The sequence below is a fragment of the Ipomoea nil genome, unplaced genomic scaffold, assembly GCF_001879475.1.
Source record: "Ipomoea nil cultivar Tokyo-kokei standard unplaced genomic scaffold, Asagao_1.1 scaffold3056, whole genome shotgun sequence".
NCBI lineage: Eukaryota > Viridiplantae > Streptophyta > Magnoliopsida > Solanales > Convolvulaceae > Ipomoea > Ipomoea nil.
The window spans coordinates 2,000,968-2,023,110 of NW_017619484.1; the positions used below are offsets into that span (position 1 = coordinate 2,000,968).

Sequence of the window (22,143 nt, forward strand, 5' to 3'; positions counted from 1 at the left end):
TTGGATGTTTATTCTCACAATACAAAAAGTTAGTTTTTTCAATATTACAATTGCCCCAAATAGTTATAAGAAAATTGATAATCATCGTTCGTTGCCTGTCTAGCTCAGTCGGTAGAGCGCAAGGCTCTTAACCTTGTGGTCCTGGGCTGAAGCCCCAGGGTGGGCGTTTAGACTTGATTTCTAATGCGTTAATTCTGATTGTTATATCTTGTAAGAAAAATTAATTTCCATATTATTTTTTATGTAACTACAACAAAGGAATATTCGATGTTCATTTTCACAACACAAAAAGTAATTTTTATCAATATTACAAGTCCAACAAATAATTATAAGAAAATTGATTATCATTATTCGTAGCCCGTCTAGCTTAGTCGGTAGAGCGCATGGCTCTTAACCTTTTTGGCTTGGGTTCAACTCCCAGCGTGGGTGTTTAGACTTGAGATGCATTATTAATTATGAACGATTTCCCCAATAAACATTTAATTGATTGCTATATTTTAAATTTGTTATTGTATCTACAATAAGGGAATATTGGATGTTCATTCTCACAATACAAAGAGTTAGTTTTATCAATATTACAAGTGCACCAAATAGTTATAAGAAAATTTATAATCATCGTTTGTTGCCCGTCTAGCTCAGTCGGTAGAGCGTAAGGCTCTTAACCTTGTGGTCCTGGGCTGAAGCCCCAGGGTGGGCGTTTAGACTTGATTTCTAAAGCGTTAATTCTGATTGTTATATCTTGTAAGAGAAATGAATTTCCATATTATTCTTTATGTAACTACAGCAATGGAATATTGGATGTTTATTGTCACAAAACAAAAAGTGAGTTTTATCAATATTACCAGTCTATCAAATAATTATAGGAAAATTGACTATCATTGTTTGTTGCCCGTCTAGCTCAGTCGGTAGAGCGCAAGGCTCTTAACCTTGTGGTCCTGGGTTTAAGTCCCAGGGTGGGCGTTTAGACTTGAGATGCATCAATAATTATGAACGATTTCCCCAATAACATTTAATTTATTGCTATATTTTTTAAGAAAAAGTATTTCCAATTTTTTAACGTATCTACAATAAGGGAATATTGGATGTTCATTCTCACAATACAAAAAGTTAGTTTTATCAATATTACAAGTGCACCAAATATTTATAAGAAAATTGATAATCATCGTTCGTTGCCCGTCTAGCTCAGTCGGTAGAGCGCAAGGCTCTTAACCTTGTGGTCCTGGGCTGAAGCCCCAAGTTGGGCGTTTAGACTTGATTTCTAATGCGCTAATTCTGATTGTTATATCTTGTAAGAAAAATTAATTTCCATATTATTTTTTATGTAACTACAGCAATGGAATATTGGATGTTTATTGTCACAAAACAAAAACTTAGTTTTATCAATATTACAAGTCTATCAAATAATTATAGGAAAATTGACTATTATTGTTTGTTGTCTGTCTAGCTCAGTCGGTAGAGCGTAAGGCTCTTAACCTTGTGGTCCTGGGTTTAAGTCCCAGGGTGGGCGTTTAGACTTGAGATGCATCCATAATTATGAATGTTCATTCTCACATTGGATGCAACAATAAGGGAATATTGGATGTTCATTCTCACAATACAAAAAGTTAGTAAGTGCACCAAATAGTTATAAGAAAATTGATAATCATCGTTCATTGCCCGTCTAGCTCACCCGTCTAGCTCAGTCGGTAGAGCGCAAAGCTCTTAACCTTGTGGTCCTGGGCTGAAACCCCAGGGTGGGCGTTTAGATTTGATTTCTAATGCGTTAATTCTGATTGTTATATCTTGTAAGAAAAATTAATTTCCATATTATTTTTTATGTAACTACAACAATGGAATATTGGATGTTCATTTTCACAACACAAAAAGTGATTTTTATCAATATTACAAGTCCAACAAATAATTATAAGAAAATTGATTATCATTGTTTGTAGCTCGTCTAGCTCAGGCGGTAGAGCGCCTGGCTCTTAATCGTGTGGTCTTGGGTTCAACTCCTAGTGTGGGTGTTTAGACTTGAGATGCATTATTAATTATGAACGATTTCCCCAATAAACATTTAACTGATTGCTATATTTTAAATTTGTTATTGTATCTACAATAAGGGAATATTGGATGTGCATTCTCACAATACAAAAAGTTAGTTTTATCAATATTACAAGTGCACCAAATAGTTATAAAAAATTTATAATCTTCGTTTGTTGCCCGTCTAGCTCAGTCGGTAGAGCGCAAGGCTCTTAACCTTGTGGTCCTGGGCTGAAGCCCCAGGGTGGGTGTTTAGACTTGATTTCTAATGTGGTAATTCTGATTGTTATATCTTGTAAGAAAAATGAAATTCCATAATATTTTTTATATAACTACAGCAATGGAATATTGGAAATTTATTGTCACAAAACAAAAAGTTAGTTCTATCAATATTACACGTCTGTCAAATAATTATAGGAAAATTGACTTTTATTGTTTGTTGCTCGTTTAGCTCAGTCCCGCAAGGCTCTTAACCTTGTGGTCCTGGGTTCAAGTCCCAGGGTGGGCGTTTTGACTTGAGATGCATCAATAATTAATTATGAAAGATTTCCCCAATAAACATTTAATTGATTGCTATATTTTTTAAGAAAAAGTATTTCCAGTTTTTTAACGTATCTACAATAAGTGAATATTGGATGTTCATTGTCACAATACAAAAAGTTAGTTTTATCAATATTACAAGTAGACCAAATAGTTATAAGAAATTGATTATCAATATTCGTAGCCCGTCTAGCTTAGTGGATAGAGCGCAAGGCTCTTAACCTTGTGATCCTAGGTTCCAGTCCCAGGGTGGGCGTTTAGACTTGAAATTCATCATTAATTATGAACGATTTCCCCAATAAACAATTGATTGCTATATTTTTTAAGAAAAAATATTTTCTATTTTTTATTGTATATACAATATGGGAATATTGGATTTTCATTCTCACAATACAAAAAGTTAGTTTTATCAATATTACAAGTGCACCAAATAGTTATAACAAAATTGATAATCATCGTTCGTTGCCCGTCTAGCTCAGTCGGTAGAGCGCAAGGCTCTTAACCTTGTGGTCCTGGGCTGAAGCCCCAAGTTGGGCGTTTAGACTTGATTTCAAATGCGCTAATTCTGATTGTTATATCTTGTAAGAAAAATTAATTTCCATATTATTTTTTATGTAACTACAGCAATGGAATATTGGATGTTTATTGTCACAAAACAAAAACTTAGTTTTATCAATATTACAAGTCTATCAAATAATTATAGGAAAATTGACTATTATTGTTTGTTGACTGTCTCGCTCAGTCGGTAGAGCGTAAGGCTCTTAACCTTGTGGTCCTGGGTTCAAGTCCTAGGGGGTGGGCGTTTAGACTTGATTTCTAATGCGTTAATTCTGATTGTTATATCTTGTAAGAAAAATGAATTTACATATTATTTTTTTTGTAACTACAGCAATGGAATATTGGATGTTCATTGTCACAAAACAAAAAGTTTGTTTTATCAATATTACAAGTCCATCAAATATTTATAAGAAAATTGACTATTATTTTGTGTCGCTTGTTTAGCTCAGTGGGTAGAGCGCAAGCCTTTTAACCTTGTGGTCTTTGATTCAAGTCCCAGGGTGGACGTTTAGATTTGAGATGCATCATTAATTATGAACGATTTCCCCAATAACCATTTAATAGATTGCTAAATTTTTTAAGAAAAAGTATTTCCAGTTTTTTAATGTATCTACAATAAGGAAATATTGGATGTTCATTCTCACAATACAAAAACTTAGTTTTATCAATATTACAAGTGCACCAAATAGTTATAAGAAAATTGATAATCATCGTTCGTTGCCCGTCTAGCTCAGTCGGTAGAGCGCAAGCCTTGCGCTCTTGGGCTGAAGCACCAGGGTGGGCGTTTAGACTTGATTTCTAATGCGTTAATTATGATTGTTATATCTTGAAAGAAAAATGAATTTCCATATTATTTTTTTATGTACCTACACCAATGGAATATTGGATGTTTATTGTCACAAAACAAAAAGTGAGTTTTATCAATATTACAAGTCTGTCAAATAATTATAGGAAAATTGACTTTTATTGTTTGTTGTCCGTCTAGCAGTCGATAGAGCGCAAGGCTCTTAACCTTGTGGTCCTGGGTTCAAGTCCCAGGGTGGGCGTTTAGACTTGAGATGCATCAATAATTATGAAAGATTTCCCCAATAAATATTTAATTGATTGCTATATTTTTTAAGAAAAAGTATTTACAATTTTTTAACGTATCTACAATAAGGGAATATTGGATGCTCATTCTCACAATACAAAAAGTTAGTTTTATCAATATTACAACTGCACCAAATAGTTATAAGAAAATGGATAATCATCGTTCGTTGCCCCTCTAGCTCAGTCAGTAGAGCGCAAGACTCTTAACCTTGAGGTCCTGGGATGAAGCACCGGGCGTTTAGACTTGATTACTAATGCGTTAATTCTGTTTGATATATCTTGTAAGAAAAAAAGAATTTCTGTATTATTTTTTATGTAACTACAGCAATGGAATTTTGGATGTTCATTGTCACAAAACTAAAAGTTAGTTTTATCAATATTACAAGTCCAACAAATAGTTATAAGAAAATTGATTATCATTGTTCATAGCCTGTTTTGCTCAGTCGGTACAGCGCAAGGCTCTAAACCTTGTGGTCCTGGGTTCAAGTCCCAGGGTGGGCGTTTTTAGACTTGAGATGCATCAATAATTAATTATCAAAGATTTCCCCAATAAACATTTAATTGATTGCTATATTTTTTAAGAAAAAATATTTTCAATTTTTTAATGTATCTATAATAAGGGAATATTGGATGTTCATTCTCACAATACAAAAAGTTAGTTTTATCAATATTACAAGTGCACCAAATAGTTATAAGAAAATTGATAATCATCGTTCGTTGCCCGTCTAGCTCAGTCGGTAGAGCGCAAGGATCTTAACCTTGTGGTCCTGGGCTGAAGCCCCAGGGTGGGCGTTTAGACTTGATTTCTAATGCGTTAATTCTGATTGTTATAACTAGTAAGAAAAATGAATTTACATATTATTTTTTTTATAACTACATCAATGGAATATTGGATGTTTATTTTCACAAAACAAAAAGTGAGTTTTATGAATATTACAAGTCTGTCAAATAATTATAGGAAAATTGACTTTTATTGTTTGTTGCCGCCTAGCTCAGTCGGTAGAGCGCAAGGCTCTTAACCTTGTGGTCCTGGGTTCAAGTCCCAGGGTGGGCGTTCAGACTTGAGATGTATCAATAATGAATTTTGAAAGATTTCCCCAATAAACATTTAATTGATTGCTATATTTTTTATGAAAAAGTATTTCCAGTTTTTTAACGTATCTACAATAAGGGAATATTGGATGTTCATTCTCACAATACAAAAAGTTACTTTAATCAATATTACAAGTGCACCAAATAGTTATAAGAAAATTAATAATCATCGTTCGTCTCCCATCTAGCTCAGTCAGTAGAGCGCAAGGTTCTTAACGTCGTGGTCTTGGGCTGAAGCCCCAGGGTGAGCGTTTAGACTTGATTTCTAATGCGTTAAATCTGATTGTTATATCTTGTATGAAAAATGAATTTCCATATTATTTTTTATGTAACTACAGCAATGGAATATTGGATGTTTATTGTCACAAAACAAAAAGTTAGTTTTATCAATATTAAAAGTCTGTCAAATAATTATAGGAAAATTGACTTTTATTGTTTGTTGCCTGTCTAGCTCAGTCGGTAGAGCGCAAGGCTCTTAACCTTGTGGTCCTGGGTTGAAGTCCCAGGGTGGGCGTTTAGACTTAAGATGCATCAATAATTAAGATTTCCCCAATAAACATTTAATTGATTGCTATATTTTTTAGGAAAAAGTATTTCCAATTTTTAACGTATCTACAATAAGGGAATATTGGATATTCATTCTCACAATACAAAAAGTTAGTTTTATCAATATTACAAGTGCACCAAATTGTTATAAGAAAATTGATAATCATCGTTCATTGCCCGTCTAGCTCAGTCGGTAGAGCGCAAGGCTCTTAACCTTGTGGTCCAGGGCTGAAGCCCCAGGGTGGGCGTTTAGACTTGATTTCTAATGCGTTAATTCTGATTGTTATATCTTGTAAGAAAAATGAATTTCCATATTATTTTTTATGTAACTACAGCAATGGAATATTGGATGTTTATTGTCACAAAACAAAAAGTTAGTTTTATCAATATTACAAGTCTGTCAAATAATTATAGGAAAATTGACTTTTATTGTTTGTTGCTCGTCTAGCTCAGTCGGTAGAGCGCAAGGCTTTTAACCTTGTGGTCCTGGGTTCAAGACCCTGGGTGGGCGTTTAGACTTGAGATGCATCAATAATTAATTATGAAAGATTTCCCCAATAAACATTTAATTGATTGCTATATTTTTTATGAAAAAGTATTTCCTGTTTTTTAACGTATCTACAATAAGGAAATATTGGATGTTCATTCTCACAATACAAAAAGTTAGTTTTATCAATATTACAAGCGCACCAAATAGTTATAAGAAAATTGATAATCATCGTTCGTTGCTCGTCTAGCTCAGTCCGTAGAGCGCAAGGCTCTTAGCCTTGTGGTCCTGGGCTGAAGCCCCAGGGTGGGTGTTTCGACTTGATTTCTAATGCGTTAATTCTGATTGTTATATCTTGTAAGAAAAATGAATTTCCATATTATTTTTTATGTAACTACAGCAATGGAATATTGGATGTTTATTGTCACAAAACAAAAAGTTAGTTTTATCAATATTACAAGTCTGTCAAATAATTATAGGAAAATTGACTTTTATTGTTTGTTCCCCGTCTAGCTCAGTCGGTAGAGCGCAAGGCTCTTAACCTTGTGGTCCTGGGTTCAAGTCCCAGGGTGGGCGTTCAGACTTGAGATGTATCAATAATGAATTTTGAAAGATTTCCCCAATAAACATTTAATTGATTGCTATATTTTTTATGAAAAAGTATTTCCAGTTTTTTAACGTATCTACAATAAGGGAATATTGGATGCTCATTCTCACAATACAAAAAGTTAGTTTTATCAATATTACAACTGCACCAAATAGTTATAAGAAAATGGATAATCATCGTTCGTTGCCCCTCTAGCTCAGTCAGTAGAGCGCAAGACTCTTAACCTTGAGGTCCTGGGTTTAAGTCCCAGGGTAGGTGTTTAGACTTGAAATTCATCATTAATTATGAACGATTCCCCCAATAAACATTTGATTGATTGCTATATTTTTTAAGAAAAAATATTTTCTATTTTTTATTGTATCTACAATATGGGAATATTGGATGTTCATTCTCACAATACAAAAAGTTAGTTTTATCAATATTGCAAGTGCACCAAATAGTTATAACAAAATTGATAATCATCGTTGGTTGCCCGTCTAGCTCAGTCGGTAGAGCGCAAGGCTCTTAACCTTGTGGTCCTGGGCTGAAGCACCGGGCGTTTAAACTTGATTACTAATGCATTAATTCTGTTTATTATATCTTGTAAGAAAAATGAATTTCCGTATTATTTTTTATGTAACTACAGCAATGGAATTTTGGATGTTCATTGTCACAATACAAAAAGTTAGTTTTATCAATATTACAAGTTCACCAAATAGTTATAATAAAATTGATAATCATCTTTCGTTGCCCGTCTAGCTCAGTCGTTAGAGCGCAAGGCTCTTAACCTTGTGGTCCTGTGTTCAAGTCCCAGGGTGGTCGTTTAGACTTGAGATGCATCAATAATTTTGAAAGATTTTCCCAATAAACATTTAATTGATTGCAATATTTTTTAGGAAAAAGTATTTCCAATTTTTAACGTATCTACAATAAGGGAATATTGGATATTCATTCTCACAATACAAAAAGTTAGTTTTATCAATATTACAAGTGCACCAAATAGTTATAAGAAAATTGATAATCATCGTTCATTGCCCGTCTAGCTCAGTCGGTAGAGCGCAAGGCTCTTAACCTTGTGGTCCAGGGCTGAAGCCCCAGGGTGGGCGTTTAGACTTGATTTCTAATGCGTTAATTCTTATTGTTATATCTTGTAAGAAAAATGAATTTCCATATTATTTTTTATGTAACTACAGCAATGGAATATTGGATGTTTATTGTCACAAAACAAAAAGTTAGTTTTATCAATATTACAAGTCTGTCAAATAATTATAGGAAAATTGACTTTTATTGTTTGTTGCTCGTCTAGCTCAGTCGGTAGAGCGCAAGGCTTTTAACCTTGTGGTCCTGGGTTCAAGACCCTGGGTGGGCGTTTAGACTTGAGATGCATCAATAATTAATTATGAAAGATTTCCCCAATAAACATTTAATTGATTGCTATATTTTTTATGAAAAAGTATTTCCTGTTTTTTAACGTATCTACAATAAGGAAATATTGGATGTTCATTCTCACAATACAAAAAGTTAGTTTTATCAATATTACAAGCGCACCAAATAGTTATAAGAAAATTGATAATCATCGTTCGTTGCTCGTCTAGCTCAGTCCGTAGAGCGCAAGGCTCTTAGCCTTGTGGTCCTGGGCTGAAGCCCCAGGGTGGGTGTTTCGACTTGATTTCTAATGCGTTAATTCTGATTGTTATATCGTGTAAGAAAAATGAATTTCCATATTATTTTTTATGTAACTACAGCAATGGAATATTGGATGTTTATTGTCACAAAACAAAAAGTTAGTTTTATCAATATTACAAGTCTGTCAAATAATTATAGGAAAATTGACTTTTATTGTTTGTTCCCCGTCTAGCTCAGTCGGTAGAGCGCAAGGCTCTTAACCTTGTGGTCCTGGGTTCAAGTCCCAGGGTGGGCGTTCAGACTTGAGATGTATCAATAATGAATTTTGAAAGATTTCCCCAATAAACATTTAATTGATTGCTATATTTTTTATGAAAAAGTATTTCCAGTTTTTTAACGTATCTACAATAAGGGAATATTGGATGCTCATTCTCACAATACAAAAAGTTAGTTTTATCAATATTACAACTGCACCAAATAGTTATAAGAAAATGGATAATCATCGTTCGTTGCCCCTCTAGCTCAGTCAGTAGAGCGCAAGACTCTTAACCTTGAGGTCCTGGGTTTAAGTCCCAGGGTAGGTGTTTAGACTTGAAATTCATCATTAATTATGAACGATTCCCCCAATAAACATTTGATTGATTGCTATATTTTTTAAGAAAAAATATTTTCTATTTTTTATTGTATCTACAATATGGGAATATTGGATGTTCATTCTCACAATACAAAAAGTTAGTTTTATCAATATTGCAAGTGCACCAAATAGTTATAACAAAATTGATAATCATCGTTGGTTGCCCGTCTAGCTCAGTCGGTAGAGCGCAAGGCTCTTAACCTTGTGGTCCTGGGCTGAAGCACCGGGCGTTTAGACTTGATTACTAATGCATTAATTCTGTTTATTATATCTTGTAAGAAAAATGAATTTCCGTATTATTTTTTATGTAACTACAGCAATGGAATTTTGGATGTTCATTGTCACAATACAAAAAGTTAGTTTTATCAATATTACAAGTTCACCAAATAGTTATAATAAAATTGATAATCATCTTTCGTTGCCCGTCTAGCTCAGTCGTTAGAGCGCAAGGCTCTTAACCTTGTGGTCCTGTGTTCAAGTCCCAGGGTGGTCGTTTAGACTTGAGATGCATCAATAATTTTGAAAGATTTTCCCAATAAACATTTAATTGATTGCAATATTTTTTAAGAAAAAGTATTTCCAATTTTTTAACGTATCTACAATAAGGGAATATTGGATGTTCATTCTCACAATACAAAAAGTTAGTTTTATCAATATTACAAGTGCACCAAATAGTTATAAGAAAATTGATAGTCATCGTTTGTTGCCCGTCTAGCTCAGTCGGTAGAGCGCAAGGATCTTAACCTTGTGGTCCCGGGCTGAAGCCCCAGGGTGGGCGTTTAGACTTGATTTCTAATGCGTTAATTCTGATTGTTATAACTTGTAAGAAAAATGAATTTCCATATTATCTTTTTTGTAACTACATCAATGGAATATTGGATGTTTATTGTCACAAAACAAAAAGTTAGTTTTATCAATATTACAAGTCTGTCAAATAATTATAGGAAAATTGACTTTTATTGTTAGTTGCCGTCTAGCTCAGTCGGTAGAGCGCAAGGCTCTTAACCTTGTGGTCCTGGGTTCAAGTCCCAGGGTGGTCGTGTTTAGACTTGAGATGCATCAGTAATGAATTATGAAAGATTTCCCCAATTAACATTTAATTGATTGCTATATTTTTTATGAAAAAGTATTTCCTGTTTTTTAACGTATCTACAATAAGGGAATATTGGATGTTCATTCTCACAATACAAAAAGTTAGTTTTATCAATATTACAAGTGCACCAAATAGTTATAAGAAAATGGATAATCATCGTTCGTTGCCCGTCTAGCTCAGTCGGTAGAGCGCAAGGATCTTAACCTTGTGGTCCTGGGCTGAAGCCCCAGGGTGGGCGTTTAGACTTGATTTCTAATGCGTTAATTATGATTGTTATATCTTGAAAGAAAAATGAATTTCCATATTATTTTTTTATGTAACTACACCAATGGAATATTGGATGTTTATTGTCACAAAACAAAAAGTGAGTTTTATCAATATTACAAGTCTGTCAAATAATTATAGGAAAATTGACTTTTATTGTTTGTTGTCCGTCTAGCAGTCGATAGAGCGCAAGGCTCTTAACCTTGTGGTCCTGGGTTCAAATCCCAGGGTGGGCGTTTAGACTTGAGATGCATCAATAATTACGAAAGATTTCCCCAATAAATATTTAATTGATTGCTATATTTTTTAAGAAAAAGTATTTACAATTTTTTAACGTATCTACAATAAGGGAATATTGGATGCTCATTCTCACAATACAAAAAGTTAGTTTTATCAATATTACAAGTGCACCAAATAGTTTTAAGAAAATGGATAATCATCGTTCGTTGCCCCTCTAGCTCAGTCAGTAGAGCGCAAGACTCTTAACCTTGAGGTCCTGGGATGAAGCACCGGGCGTTTAGACTTGATTACTAATGCGTTAATTCTGTTTGATATATCTTGTAAGAAAAATGAATTTCTGTATTATTTTTTATGTAACTACAGCAATGGAATTTTGGATGTTCATTGTCACAAAACTAAAAGTTAGTTTTATCAATATTACAAGTCCAACAAATAGTTATAAGAAAATTGATTATCATTGTTCATAGCCTGTTTTGCTCAGTCGGTACAGCGCAAGGCTCTAAACCTTGTGGTCCTGGGTTCAAGTCCCAGGGTGGGCGTTTAGACTTGAGATGCATCAATAATTAATTATCAAAGATTTCGCCAATAAACATTTAATTGATTGCTATATTTTTTAAGAAAAAATATTTTCAATTTTTTAATGTATCTACAATAAGGGAATATTGGATGTTCATTCTCACAATACAAAAAGTTAGTTTTATCAATATTACAAGTGCACCAAATAGTTATAAGAAAATTGATAATCATCGTTCGTTGCCCGTCTAGCTCAGTCGGTAGAGCGCAAGGATCTTAACCTTGTGGTCCTGGGCTGAAGCCCCAGGGTGGGCGTTTAGACTTGATTTCTAATGCGTTAATTCTGATTGTTATAACTTGTAAGAAAAATGAATCTCCATATTATTTTTTTTTGTAACTACATCAATGGAATATTGGATGTTTATTTTCACAAAACAAAAAGTTAGTTTTATCAATATTACAAGTCTGTCAAATAATTATAGGAAAATTGACTTTTATTGTTTGTTGCCGCCTAGCTCAGTCGGTAGAGCGCAAGGCTCTTAACCTTGTGGTCCTGGGTTCAAGTCCCAGGGTGGGCGTTTAGACTTGAGATGCATCAAGAATTAATTATGAAAGATTTCCCCAATAAACATTTAATTGATTGCTATATTTTTTATGAAAAAGTATTTCCAGTTTTTTAACGTATCTACAATAAGGGAATATTGGATGCTCATTCTCACAATACAAAAAGTTAGTTTTATCAATATTACAAGTGCACCAAATAGTTATAAGAAAATGGATAATCATCGTTCGTTGCCCCTCTAGCTCAGTCAGTAGAGCGCAAGACTCTTAACCTTGAGGTCCTGGGATGAAGCACCGGGCGTTTAGACTTGTTTACTAATGCGTTAATTCTGTTTGATATATCTTGTAAGAAAAATGAATTTCTGTATTATTTTTTATGTAACTACAGCAATGGAATTTTGGATGTTCATTGTCACAAAACTAAAAGTTAGTTTTATCAATATTACAAGTCCAACAAATAGTTATAAGAAAATTGATTATCATTGTTCATAGCCTGTTTTGCTCAGTCGGTACAGCGCAAGGCTCTAAACCTTGTGGTCCTGGGTTCAAGTCCCAGGGTGGGCGTTTAGACTTGAGATGCATCAATAATTAATTATCAAAGATTTCCCCAATAAACATTTAATTGATTGCTATATTTTTTAAGAAAAAATATTTTCAATTTTTTAATGTATCTACAATAAGGGAATATTGGATGTTCATTCTCACAATACAAAAAGTTAGTTTTATCAATATTACAAGTGCACCAAATAGTTATAAGAAAATTGATAATCATCGTTCGTTGCCCGTCTAGCTCAGTCGGTAGAGCGCAAGGATCTTAACCTTGTGGTCCTGGGCTGAAGCCCCAGGGTGGGCGTTTAGACTTGATTTCTAATGCGTTAATTCTGATTGTTATAACTTGTAAGAAAAATGAATCTCCATATTATTTTTTTTTGTAACTACATCAATGGAATATTGGATGTTTATTTTCACAAAACAAAAAGTTAGTTTTATCAATATTACAAGTCTGTCAAATAATTATAGGAAAATTGACTTTTATTGTTTGTTGCCGCCTAGCTCAGTCGGTAGAGCGCAAGGCTCTTAACCTTGTGGTCCTGGGTTCAAGTCCCAGGGTGGGCGTTTGGACTTGAGATGCATCAAGAATTAATTATGAAAGATTTCCCCAATAAACATTTAATTGATTGCTATATTTTTTATGAAAAAGTATTTCCAGTTTTTTAACGTATCTACAATAAGGGAATATTGGATGCTCATTCTCACAATACAAAAAGTTAGTTTTATCAATATTACAAGTGCACCAAATAGTTATAAGAAAATGGATAATCATCGTTCGTTACCCCTCTAGCTCAGTCAGTAGAGCGCAAGACTCTTAACCTTGAGGTCCTGGGATGAAGCACCGGGCGTTTAGACTTGTTTACTAATGCGTTAATTCTGTTTGATATATCTTGTAAGAAAAATGAATTTCTGTATTATTTTTTATGTAACTACAGCAATGGAATTTTGGATGTTCATTGTCACAAAACTAAAAGTTAGTTTTATCAATATTACAAGTCCAACAAATAGTTATAAGAAAATTGATTATCATTGTTCATAGCCTGTTTTGCTCAGTCGGTACAGCGCAAGGCTCTAAACCTTGTGGTCCTGGGTTCAAGTCCCAGGGTGGGCGTTTAGACTTGAGATGCATCAATAATTAATTATCAAAGATTTCCCCAATAAACATTTAATTGATTGCTATATTTTTTAAGAAAAAATATTTTCAATTTTTTAATGTATCTACAATAAGGGAATATTGGATGTTCATTCTCACAATACAAAAAGTTAGTTTTATCAATATTACAAGTGCACCAAATAGTTATAAGAAAATTGATAATCATCGTTCGTTGCCCGTCTAGCTCAGTCGGTAGAGCGCAAGGATCTTAACCTTGTGGTCCTGGGCTGAAGCCCCAGGGTGGGCGTTTAGACTTGATTTCTAATGCGTTAATTCTGATTGTTATAACTTGTAAGAAAAATGAATCTCTATATTATTTTTTTTTGTAACTACATCAATGGAATATTGGATGTTTATTTTCACAAAACAAAAAGTTAGTTTTATCAATATTACAAGTCTGTCAAATAATTATAGGAAAATTGACTTTTATTGTTTGTTGCCGCCTAGCTCAGTCGGTAGAGCGCAAGGCTCTTAACCTTGTGGTCCTGGGTTCAAGTCCCAGGGTGGGCGTTTAGACTTGAGATGCATCAAGAATTAATTATGAAAGATTTCCCCAATAAACATTTAATTGATTGCTATATTTTTTATGAAAAAGTATTTCCAGTTTTTTAACGTATCTACAATAAGGGAATATTGGATGCTCATTCTCACAATACAAAAAGTTAGTTTTATCAATATTACAAGTGCACCAAATAGTTATAAGAAAATGGATAATCATCGTTCGTTGCCCCTCTAGCTCAGTCAGTAGAGCGCAAGACTCTTAACCTTGAGGTCCTGGGATGAAGCACCGGGCGTTTAGACTTGTTTACTAATGCGTTAGTTCTGTTTGATATATCTTGTAAGAAAAATGAATTTCTGTATTATTTTTTATGTAACTACAGCAATGGAATTTTGGATGTTCATTGTCACAAAACAAAAAGTTAGTTTTTTCAATATTACAAGTCCAACAAATAGTTATAAGAAAATTGATTATCATTGTTCATAGCCTGTTTTGCTCAGTCGGTACAGCGCAAGGCTCTAAACCTTGTGGTCCTGGGTTCAAGTCCCAGGGTGGGCGTTTAGACTTGAGATGCATCAATAATTAATTATCAAAGATTTCCCCAATAAACATTTAATTGATTGCTATATTTTTTAAGAAAAAATATTTTCAATTTTTTAATGTATCTACAATAAGGGAATATTGGATGTTCATTCTCACAATACAAAAAGTTAGTTTTATCAATATTACAAGTGCACCAAATAGTTATAAGAAAATTGATAATCATCGTTCGTTGCCCGTCTAGCTCAGTCGGTAGAGCGCAAGGATCTTAACCTTGTGGGCCTGGGCTGAAGCCCCAGGGTGGGCGTTTAGACTTGATTTCTAATGCGTTAATTCTGATTGTTATAACTTGTAAGAAAAATGAATCTCCATATTATTTTTTTTTGTAACTACATCAATGGAATATTGGATGTTTATTTTCACAAAACAAAAAGTTAGTTTTATCAATATTACAAGTCTGTCAAATAATTATAGGAAAATTGACTTTTATTGTTTGTTGCCGCCTAGCTCAGTCGGTAGAGCACAAGGCTCTTAACCTTGTGGTCCTGGGTTCAAGTCCCAGGGTGGGCGTTTGGACTTGAGATGCATCAAGAATTAATTATGAAAGATTTCCCCAATAAACATTTAATTGATTGCTATATTTTTTATGAAAAAGTATTTCCAGTTTTTTAACGTATCTACAATAAGGGAATATTGGATGCTCATTCTCACAATACAAAAAGTTAGTTTTATCAATATTACAAGTGCACCAAATAGTTATAAGAAAATGGATAATCATCGTTCGTTACCCCTCTAGCTCAGTCAGTAGAGCGCAAGACTCTTAACCTTGAGGTCCTGGGATGAAGCACCGGGCGTTTAGACTTGTTTACTAATGCGTTAATTCTGTTTGATATATCTTGTAAGAAAAATGAATTTCTGTATTATTTTTTATGTAACTACAGCAATGGAATTTTGGATGTTCATTGTCACAAAACTAAAAGTTAGTTTTATCAATATTACAAGTCCAACAAATAGTTATAAGAAAATTGATTATCATTGTTCATAGCCTGTTTTGCTCAGTCGGTACAGCGCAAGGCTCTAAACCTTGTGGTCCTGGGTTCAAGTCCCAGGGTGGGCGTTTAGACTTGAGATGCATCAATAATTAATTATCAAAGATTTCCCCAATAAACATTTAATTGATTGCTATATTTTTTAAGAAAAAATATTTTCAATTTTTTAATGTATCTACAATAAGGGAATATTGGATGTTCATTCTCACAATACAAAAAGTTAGTTTTATCAATATTACAAGTGCACCAAATAGTTATAAGAAAATTGATAATCATCGTTCGTTGCCCGTCTAGCTCAGTCGGTAGAGCGCAAGGATCTTAACCTTGTGGTCCTGGGCTGAAGCCCCAGGGTGGGCGTTTAGACTTGATTTCTAATGCGTTAATTCTGATTGTTATAACTTGTAAGAAAAATGAATCTCTATATTATTTTTTTTTGTAACTACATCAATGGAATATTGGATGTTTATTTTCACAAAACAAAAAGTTAGTTTTATCAATATTACAAGTCTGTCAAATAATTATAGGAAAATTGACTTTTATTGTTTGTTGCCGCCTAGCTCAGTCGGTAGAGCGCAAGGCTCTTAACCTTGTGGTCCTGGGTTCAAGTCCCAGGGTGGGCGTTTAGACTTGAGATGCATCAAGAATTAATTATGAAAGATTTCCCCAATAAACATTTAATTGATTGCTATATTTTTTATGAAAAAGTATTTCCAGTTTTTTAACGTATCTACAATAAGGGAATATTGGATGCTCATTCTCACAATACAAAAAGTTAGTTTTATCAATATTACAAGTGCACCAAATAGTTATAAGAAAATGGATAATCATCGTTCGTTGCCCCTCTAGCTCAGTCAGTAGAGCGCAAGACTCTTAACCTTGAGGTCCTGGGATGAAGCACCGGGCATTTAGACTTGTTTACTAATGCGTTAGTTCTGTTTGATATATCTTGTAAGAAAAATGAATTTCTGTATTATTTTTTATGTAACTACAGCAATGGAATTTTGGATGTTCATTGTCACAAAACAAAAAGTTAGTTTTTTCAATATTACAAGTCCAACAAATAGTTATAAGAAAATTGATTATCATTGTTCATAGCCTGTTTTGCTCAGTCGGTACAGCGCAAGGCTCTAAACCTTGTGGTCCTGGGTTCAAGTCCCAGGGTGGGCGTTTAGACTTGAGATGCATCAATAATTAATTATCAAAGATTTCCCCAATAAACATTTAATTGATTGCTATATTTTTTAAGAAAAAATATTTTCAATTTTTTAATGTATCTACAATAAGGGAATATTGGATGTTCATTCTCACAATACAAAAAGTTAGTTTTATCAATATTACAAGTGCACCAAATAGTTATAAGAAAATTGATAATCATCGTTCGTTGCCCGTCTAGCTCAGTCGGTAGAGCGCAAGGATCTTAACCTTGTGGGCCTGGGCTGAAGCCCCAGGGTGGGCGTTTAGACTTGATTTCTAATGCGTTAATTCTGATTGTTATAACTTGTAAGAAAAATGAATCTCCATATTATTTTTTTTTGTAACTACATCAATGGAATATTGGATGTTTATTTTCACAAAACAAAAAGTTAGTTTTATCAATATTACAAGTCTGTCAAATAATTATAGGAAAATTGACTTTTATTGTTTGTTGCCGCCTAGCTCAGTCGGTAGAGCACAAGGCTCTTAACCTTGTGGTCCTGGGTTCAAGTCCCAGGGTGGGCGTTTAGACTTGAGATGCATCAAGAATTAATTATGAAAGATTTCCCCAATAAATATTTAATTGATTGCTATATTTTTTAAGAAAAAGTATTTACAATTTTTTAACGTATCTACAATAAGGGAATATTGGATGCTCATTCTCACAATACAAAAAGTTAGTTTTATCAATATTACAAGTGCACCAAATAGTTTTAAGAAAATGGATAATCATCGTTCGTTTCCCCTCTAGCTCAGTCAGTAGAGCGCAAGACTCTTAACCTTGAGGTCCTGGGATGAAGCACCGGGCGTTTAGACTTGATTACTAATGCGTTAATTCTGTTTGATATATCTTGTAAGAAAAATGAATTTCTGTATTATTTTTTATGTAACTACAGCAATGGAATTTTGGATGTTCATTGTCACAAAACTAAAAGTTAGTTTTATCAATATTACAAGTCCAACAAATAGTTATAAGAAAATTGATTATCATTGTTCATAGCCTGTTTTGCTCAGTCGGTACAGCGCAAGGCTCTAAACCTTGTGGTCCTGGGTTCAAGTCCCAGGGTGGGCGTTTAGACTTGAGATGCATCAATAATTAATTATCAAAGATTTCCCCAATAAACATTTAATTGATTGCTATATTTTTTAAGAAAAAATATTTTCAATTTTTTAATGTATCTACAATAAGGGAATATTGGATGTTCATTCTCACAATACAAAAAGTTAGTTTTATCAATATTACAAGTGCACCAAATAGTTATAAGAAAATTGATAATCATCGTTCGTTGCCCGTCTAGCTCAGTCGGTAGAGCGCAAGGATCTTAACCTTGTGGTCCTGGGCTGAAGCCCCAGGGTGGGCGTTTAGACTTGATTTCTAATGCGTTAATTCTGATTGTTATAACTTGTAAGAAAAATGAATCTCCATATTATTTTTTTTTGTAACTACATCAATGGAATATTGGATGTTTATTTTCACAAAACAAAAAGTTAGTTTTATCAATATTACAAGTCTGTCAAATAATTATAGGAAAATTGACTTTTATTGTTTGTTGCCGCCTAGCTCAGTCGGTAGAGCGCAAGGCTCTTAACCTTGTGGTCCTGGGTTCAAGTCCCAGGGTGGGCGTTTAGACTTGAGATGCATCAAGAATTAATTATGAAAGATTTCCCCAATAAACATTTAATTGATTGCTATATTTTTTATGAAAAAGTATTTCCAGTTTTTTAACATATCTACAATAAGGGAATATTGGATGCTCATTCTCACAATACAAAAAGTTAGTTTTATCAATATTACAAGTGCACCAAATAGTTATAAGAAAATGGATAATCATCGTTCGTTGCCCCTCTAGCTCAGTCAGTAGAGCGCAAGACTCTTAACCTTGAGGTCCTGGGATGAAGCACCGGGCGTTTAGACTTGATTACTAATGCGTTAATTCTGTTTGATATATCTTGTAAGAAAAATGAATTTCTGTATTATTTTTTATGTAACTACAGCAATGGAATTTTGGATGTTCATTGTCACAAAACTAAAAGTTAGTTTTATCAATATTACAAGTCCAACAAATAGTTATAAGAAAATTGATTATCATTGTTCATAGCCTGTTTTGCTCAGTCGGTACAGCGCAAGGCTCTAAACCTTGTGGTCCTGGGTTCAAGTCCCAGGGTGGGCGTTTAGACTTGAGATGCATCAATAATTAATTATCAAAGATTTCCCCAATAAACATTTAATTGATTGCTATATTTTTTAAGAAAAAATATTTTCAATTTTTTAATGTATCTACAATAAGGGAATATTGGATGTTCATTCTCACAATACAAAAAGTTAGTTTTATCAATATTACAAGTGCACCAAATAGTTATAAGAAAATTGATAATCATCGTTCGTTGCCCGTCTAGCTCAGTCGGTAGAGCGCAAGGATCTTAACCTTGTGGTCCTGGGCTGAAGCCCCAGGGTGGGCGTTTAGACTTGATTTCTAATGCGTTAATTATGATTGTTATATCTTGAAAGAAAAATGAATTTCCATATTATTTTTTTATGTAACTACACCAATGGAATATTGGATGTTTATTGTCACAAAACAAAAAGTTAGTTTTATCAATATTACAAGTCTGTCAAATAATTATAGGAAAATTGATTTTTATTGTTTGTTGCCGCCTAGCTCAGTCGGTAGAGCGCAAGGCTCTTAACCTTGTGGTCCTGGGTTCAAGTCCCAGGGTGGGCGTTTAGACTTGAGATGCATCAAGAATTAATTATGAAAGATTTCCCCAATAAACATTTAATTGATTGCTATATTTTTTATGAAAAAGTATTTCCAGTTTTTTAACGTATCTAAAATAAGGGAATATTGGATGCTCATTCTCACAATACAAAAAGTTAGTTTTATCAATATTACAAGTGCACCAAATAGTTATAAGAAAATGGATAATCATCGTTCGTTGCCCCTCTAGCTCAGTCAGTAGAGCGCAAGACTCTTAACCTTGAGGTCCTGGGATGAAGCACCGGGCGTTTAGACTTGTATACTAATGCGTTAATTCTGTTTGATATATCTTGTAAGAAAAATGAATTTCTGTATTATTTTTTATGTAACTACAGCAATGGAATTTTGGATGTTCATTGTCACAAAACTAAAAGTTAGTTTTATCAATATTACAAGTCCAACAAATAGTTATAAGAAAATTGATTATCATTGTTCATAGCCTGTTTTGCTCAGTCGGTACAGCGCAAGGCTCTAAACCTTGTGGTCCTGGGTTCAAGTCCCAGGGTGGGCGTTTAGACTTGAGATGCATCAATAATTAATTATCAAAGATTTCCCCAATAAACATTTAATTGATTGCTATATTTTTTAAGAAAAAATATTTTCAATTTTTTAATGTATCTACAATAAGGGAATATTGGATGTTCATTCTCACAATACAAAAAGTTAGTTTTATCAATATTACAAGTGCACCAAATAGTTATAAGAAAATTGATAATCATCGTTCGTTGCCCGTCTAGCTCAGTCGGTAGAGCGCAAGGATCTTAACCTTGTGGTCCTGGGCTGAAGCCCCAGGGTGGGCGTTTAGACTTGATTTCTAATGCGTTAATTCTGATTGTTATAACTTGTAAGAAAAATGAATCTCCATATTATTTTTTTTTGTAACTACATCAATGGAATATTGGATGTTTATTTTCACAAAACAAAAAGTTAGTTTTATCAATATTACAAGTCTGTCAAATAATTATAGGAAAATTGACTTTTATTGTTTGTTGCCGCCTAGCTCAGTCGGTAGAGCGCAAGGCTCTTAACCTTGTGGTCCTGGGTTCAAGTCCCAGGGTGGGCGTTTAGACTTGAGATGCATCAAGAATTAATTATGAAAGATTTCCCCAATAAACATTTAATTGATTGCTATATTTTTTATGAAAAAGTATTTCCAGTTTTTTAACGTATCTACAATAAGGGAATATTGGATGCTCATTCTCACAATACAAAAAGTTAGTTTTATCAATATTACAAGTGCACCAAATAGTTATAAGAAAATGGATAATCATCGTTCGTTGCCCCTCTAGCTCAGTCAGTAGAGCGCAAGACTCTTAACCTTGAGGTCCTGGGATGAAGCACCGGGCGTTTAGACTTGATTACTAATGCGTTAATTCTGTTTGATATATCTTGTAAGAAAAATGAATTTGTGTATTATTTTTTATGTAACTACAGCAATGGAATTTTGGATGTTCATTGTCACAAAACTAAAAGTTAGTTTTATCAATATTACAAGTCCAACAAATAGTTATAAGAAAATTGATTATCATTGTTCATAGCCTGTTTTGCTCAGTCGGTACAGCGCAAGGCTCTAAACCTTGTGGTCCTGGGTTCAAGTCCCAGGGTGGGCGTTTAGACTTGAGATGCATCAATAATTAATTATCAAAGATTTCCCCAATAAACATTTAATTGATTGCTATATTTTTTAAGAAAAAATATTTTCAATTTTTTAATGTATCTACAATAAGGGAATATTGGATGTTCATTCTCACAATACAAAAAGTTAGTTTTATCAATATTACAAGTGCACCAAATAGTTATAAGAAAATTGATAATCATCGTTCGTTGCCCGTCTAGCTCAGTCGGTAGAGCGCAAGGATCTTAACCTTGTGGTCCTGGGCTGAAGCCCCAGGGTGGGCGTTTAGACTTGATTTCTAATGCGTTAATTATGATTGTTATATCTTGAAAGAAAAATGAATTTCCATATTATTTTTTTATGTAACTACACCAATGGAATATTGGATGTTTATTGTCACAAAACAAAAAGTTAGTTTTATCAATATTACAAGTCTGTCAAATAATTATAGGAAAATTGATTTTTATTGTTTGTTGTCCGTCTAGCTCAGTCGGTAGAGCGCAAGGCTCTTAACCTTGTGGTCCTGGGTTCAAGTCCCAGGGTGGGCGTTTAGACTTGAGATGCATCAAGAATTAATTATGAAAGATTTCCCCAATAAACATTTAATTGATTGCTATATTTTTTATGAAAAAGTATTTCCAGTTTTTTAACGTATCTACAATAAGGGAATATTGGATGCTCATTCTCACAATACAAAAAGTTAGTTTTATCAATATTACAAGTGCACCAAATAGTTATAAGAAAATGGATAATCATCGTTCGTTGCCCCTCTAGCTCAGTCAGTAGAGCGCAAGACTCTTAACCTTGAGGTCCTGGGATGAAGCACCGGGCGTTTAGACTTGTATACTAATGCGTTAATTCTGTTTGATATATCTTGTAAGAAAAATGAATTTCTGTATTATTTTTTATGTAACTACAGCAATGGAATTTTGGA

The 22,143-nt window shown here is 33.6% G+C and overlaps 18 non-coding genes across 18 annotated transcripts; all 18 read left to right on the plus strand.

Moving 5' to 3' along the window:
• The first annotated feature begins 887 nt into the window (after positions 1-887).
• Positions 888-960, plus strand: TRNAK-CUU. Its single transcript has one exon. It is a non-coding gene; the product is annotated as a tRNA-Lys (tRNA).
• Positions 961-5,188: 4,228 nt separating this feature from the next.
• Positions 5,189-5,260, plus strand: TRNAK-CUU. Its single transcript has one exon. It is a non-coding gene; the product is annotated as a tRNA-Lys (tRNA).
• Positions 5,261-5,739: 479 nt separating this feature from the next.
• TRNAK-CUU lies at positions 5,740-5,812 on the plus strand. The gene has a single exon. It is a non-coding gene; the product is annotated as a tRNA-Lys (tRNA).
• Positions 5,813-6,282: 470 nt separating this feature from the next.
• Positions 6,283-6,355, plus strand: TRNAK-UUU. The gene has a single exon. It is a non-coding gene; the product is annotated as a tRNA-Lys (tRNA).
• Positions 6,356-6,834: 479 nt separating this feature from the next.
• TRNAK-CUU lies at positions 6,835-6,907 on the plus strand. The gene has a single exon. It is a non-coding gene; the product is annotated as a tRNA-Lys (tRNA).
• Positions 6,908-8,213: 1,306 nt separating this feature from the next.
• TRNAK-UUU lies at positions 8,214-8,286 on the plus strand. The gene has a single exon. It is a non-coding gene; the product is annotated as a tRNA-Lys (tRNA).
• A 479-nt stretch (positions 8,287-8,765) lies between these two features.
• Positions 8,766-8,838, plus strand: TRNAK-CUU. Its single transcript has one exon. It is a non-coding gene; the product is annotated as a tRNA-Lys (tRNA).
• A 1,306-nt stretch (positions 8,839-10,144) lies between these two features.
• On the plus strand, positions 10,145-10,217 carry TRNAK-CUU. Its single transcript has one exon. It is a non-coding gene; the product is annotated as a tRNA-Lys (tRNA).
• Positions 10,218-11,793: 1,576 nt separating this feature from the next.
• Positions 11,794-11,865, plus strand: TRNAK-CUU. The gene has a single exon. It is a non-coding gene; the product is annotated as a tRNA-Lys (tRNA).
• Positions 11,866-12,892: 1,027 nt separating this feature from the next.
• On the plus strand, positions 12,893-12,964 carry TRNAK-CUU. Its single transcript has one exon. It is a non-coding gene; the product is annotated as a tRNA-Lys (tRNA).
• Positions 12,965-13,991: 1,027 nt separating this feature from the next.
• On the plus strand, positions 13,992-14,063 carry TRNAK-CUU. The gene has a single exon. It is a non-coding gene; the product is annotated as a tRNA-Lys (tRNA).
• A 1,027-nt stretch (positions 14,064-15,090) lies between these two features.
• Positions 15,091-15,162, plus strand: TRNAK-CUU. The gene has a single exon. It is a non-coding gene; the product is annotated as a tRNA-Lys (tRNA).
• A 1,027-nt stretch (positions 15,163-16,189) lies between these two features.
• Positions 16,190-16,261, plus strand: TRNAK-CUU. The gene has a single exon. It is a non-coding gene; the product is annotated as a tRNA-Lys (tRNA).
• Positions 16,262-17,288: 1,027 nt separating this feature from the next.
• Positions 17,289-17,360, plus strand: TRNAK-CUU. Its single transcript has one exon. It is a non-coding gene; the product is annotated as a tRNA-Lys (tRNA).
• A 1,027-nt stretch (positions 17,361-18,387) lies between these two features.
• On the plus strand, positions 18,388-18,459 carry TRNAK-CUU. The gene has a single exon. It is a non-coding gene; the product is annotated as a tRNA-Lys (tRNA).
• A 1,027-nt stretch (positions 18,460-19,486) lies between these two features.
• On the plus strand, positions 19,487-19,558 carry TRNAK-CUU. Its single transcript has one exon. It is a non-coding gene; the product is annotated as a tRNA-Lys (tRNA).
• Positions 19,559-20,585: 1,027 nt separating this feature from the next.
• Positions 20,586-20,657, plus strand: TRNAK-CUU. The gene has a single exon. It is a non-coding gene; the product is annotated as a tRNA-Lys (tRNA).
• A 1,027-nt stretch (positions 20,658-21,684) lies between these two features.
• Positions 21,685-21,757, plus strand: TRNAK-CUU. The gene has a single exon. It is a non-coding gene; the product is annotated as a tRNA-Lys (tRNA).
• Positions 21,758-22,143: the final 386 nt, after the last annotated feature.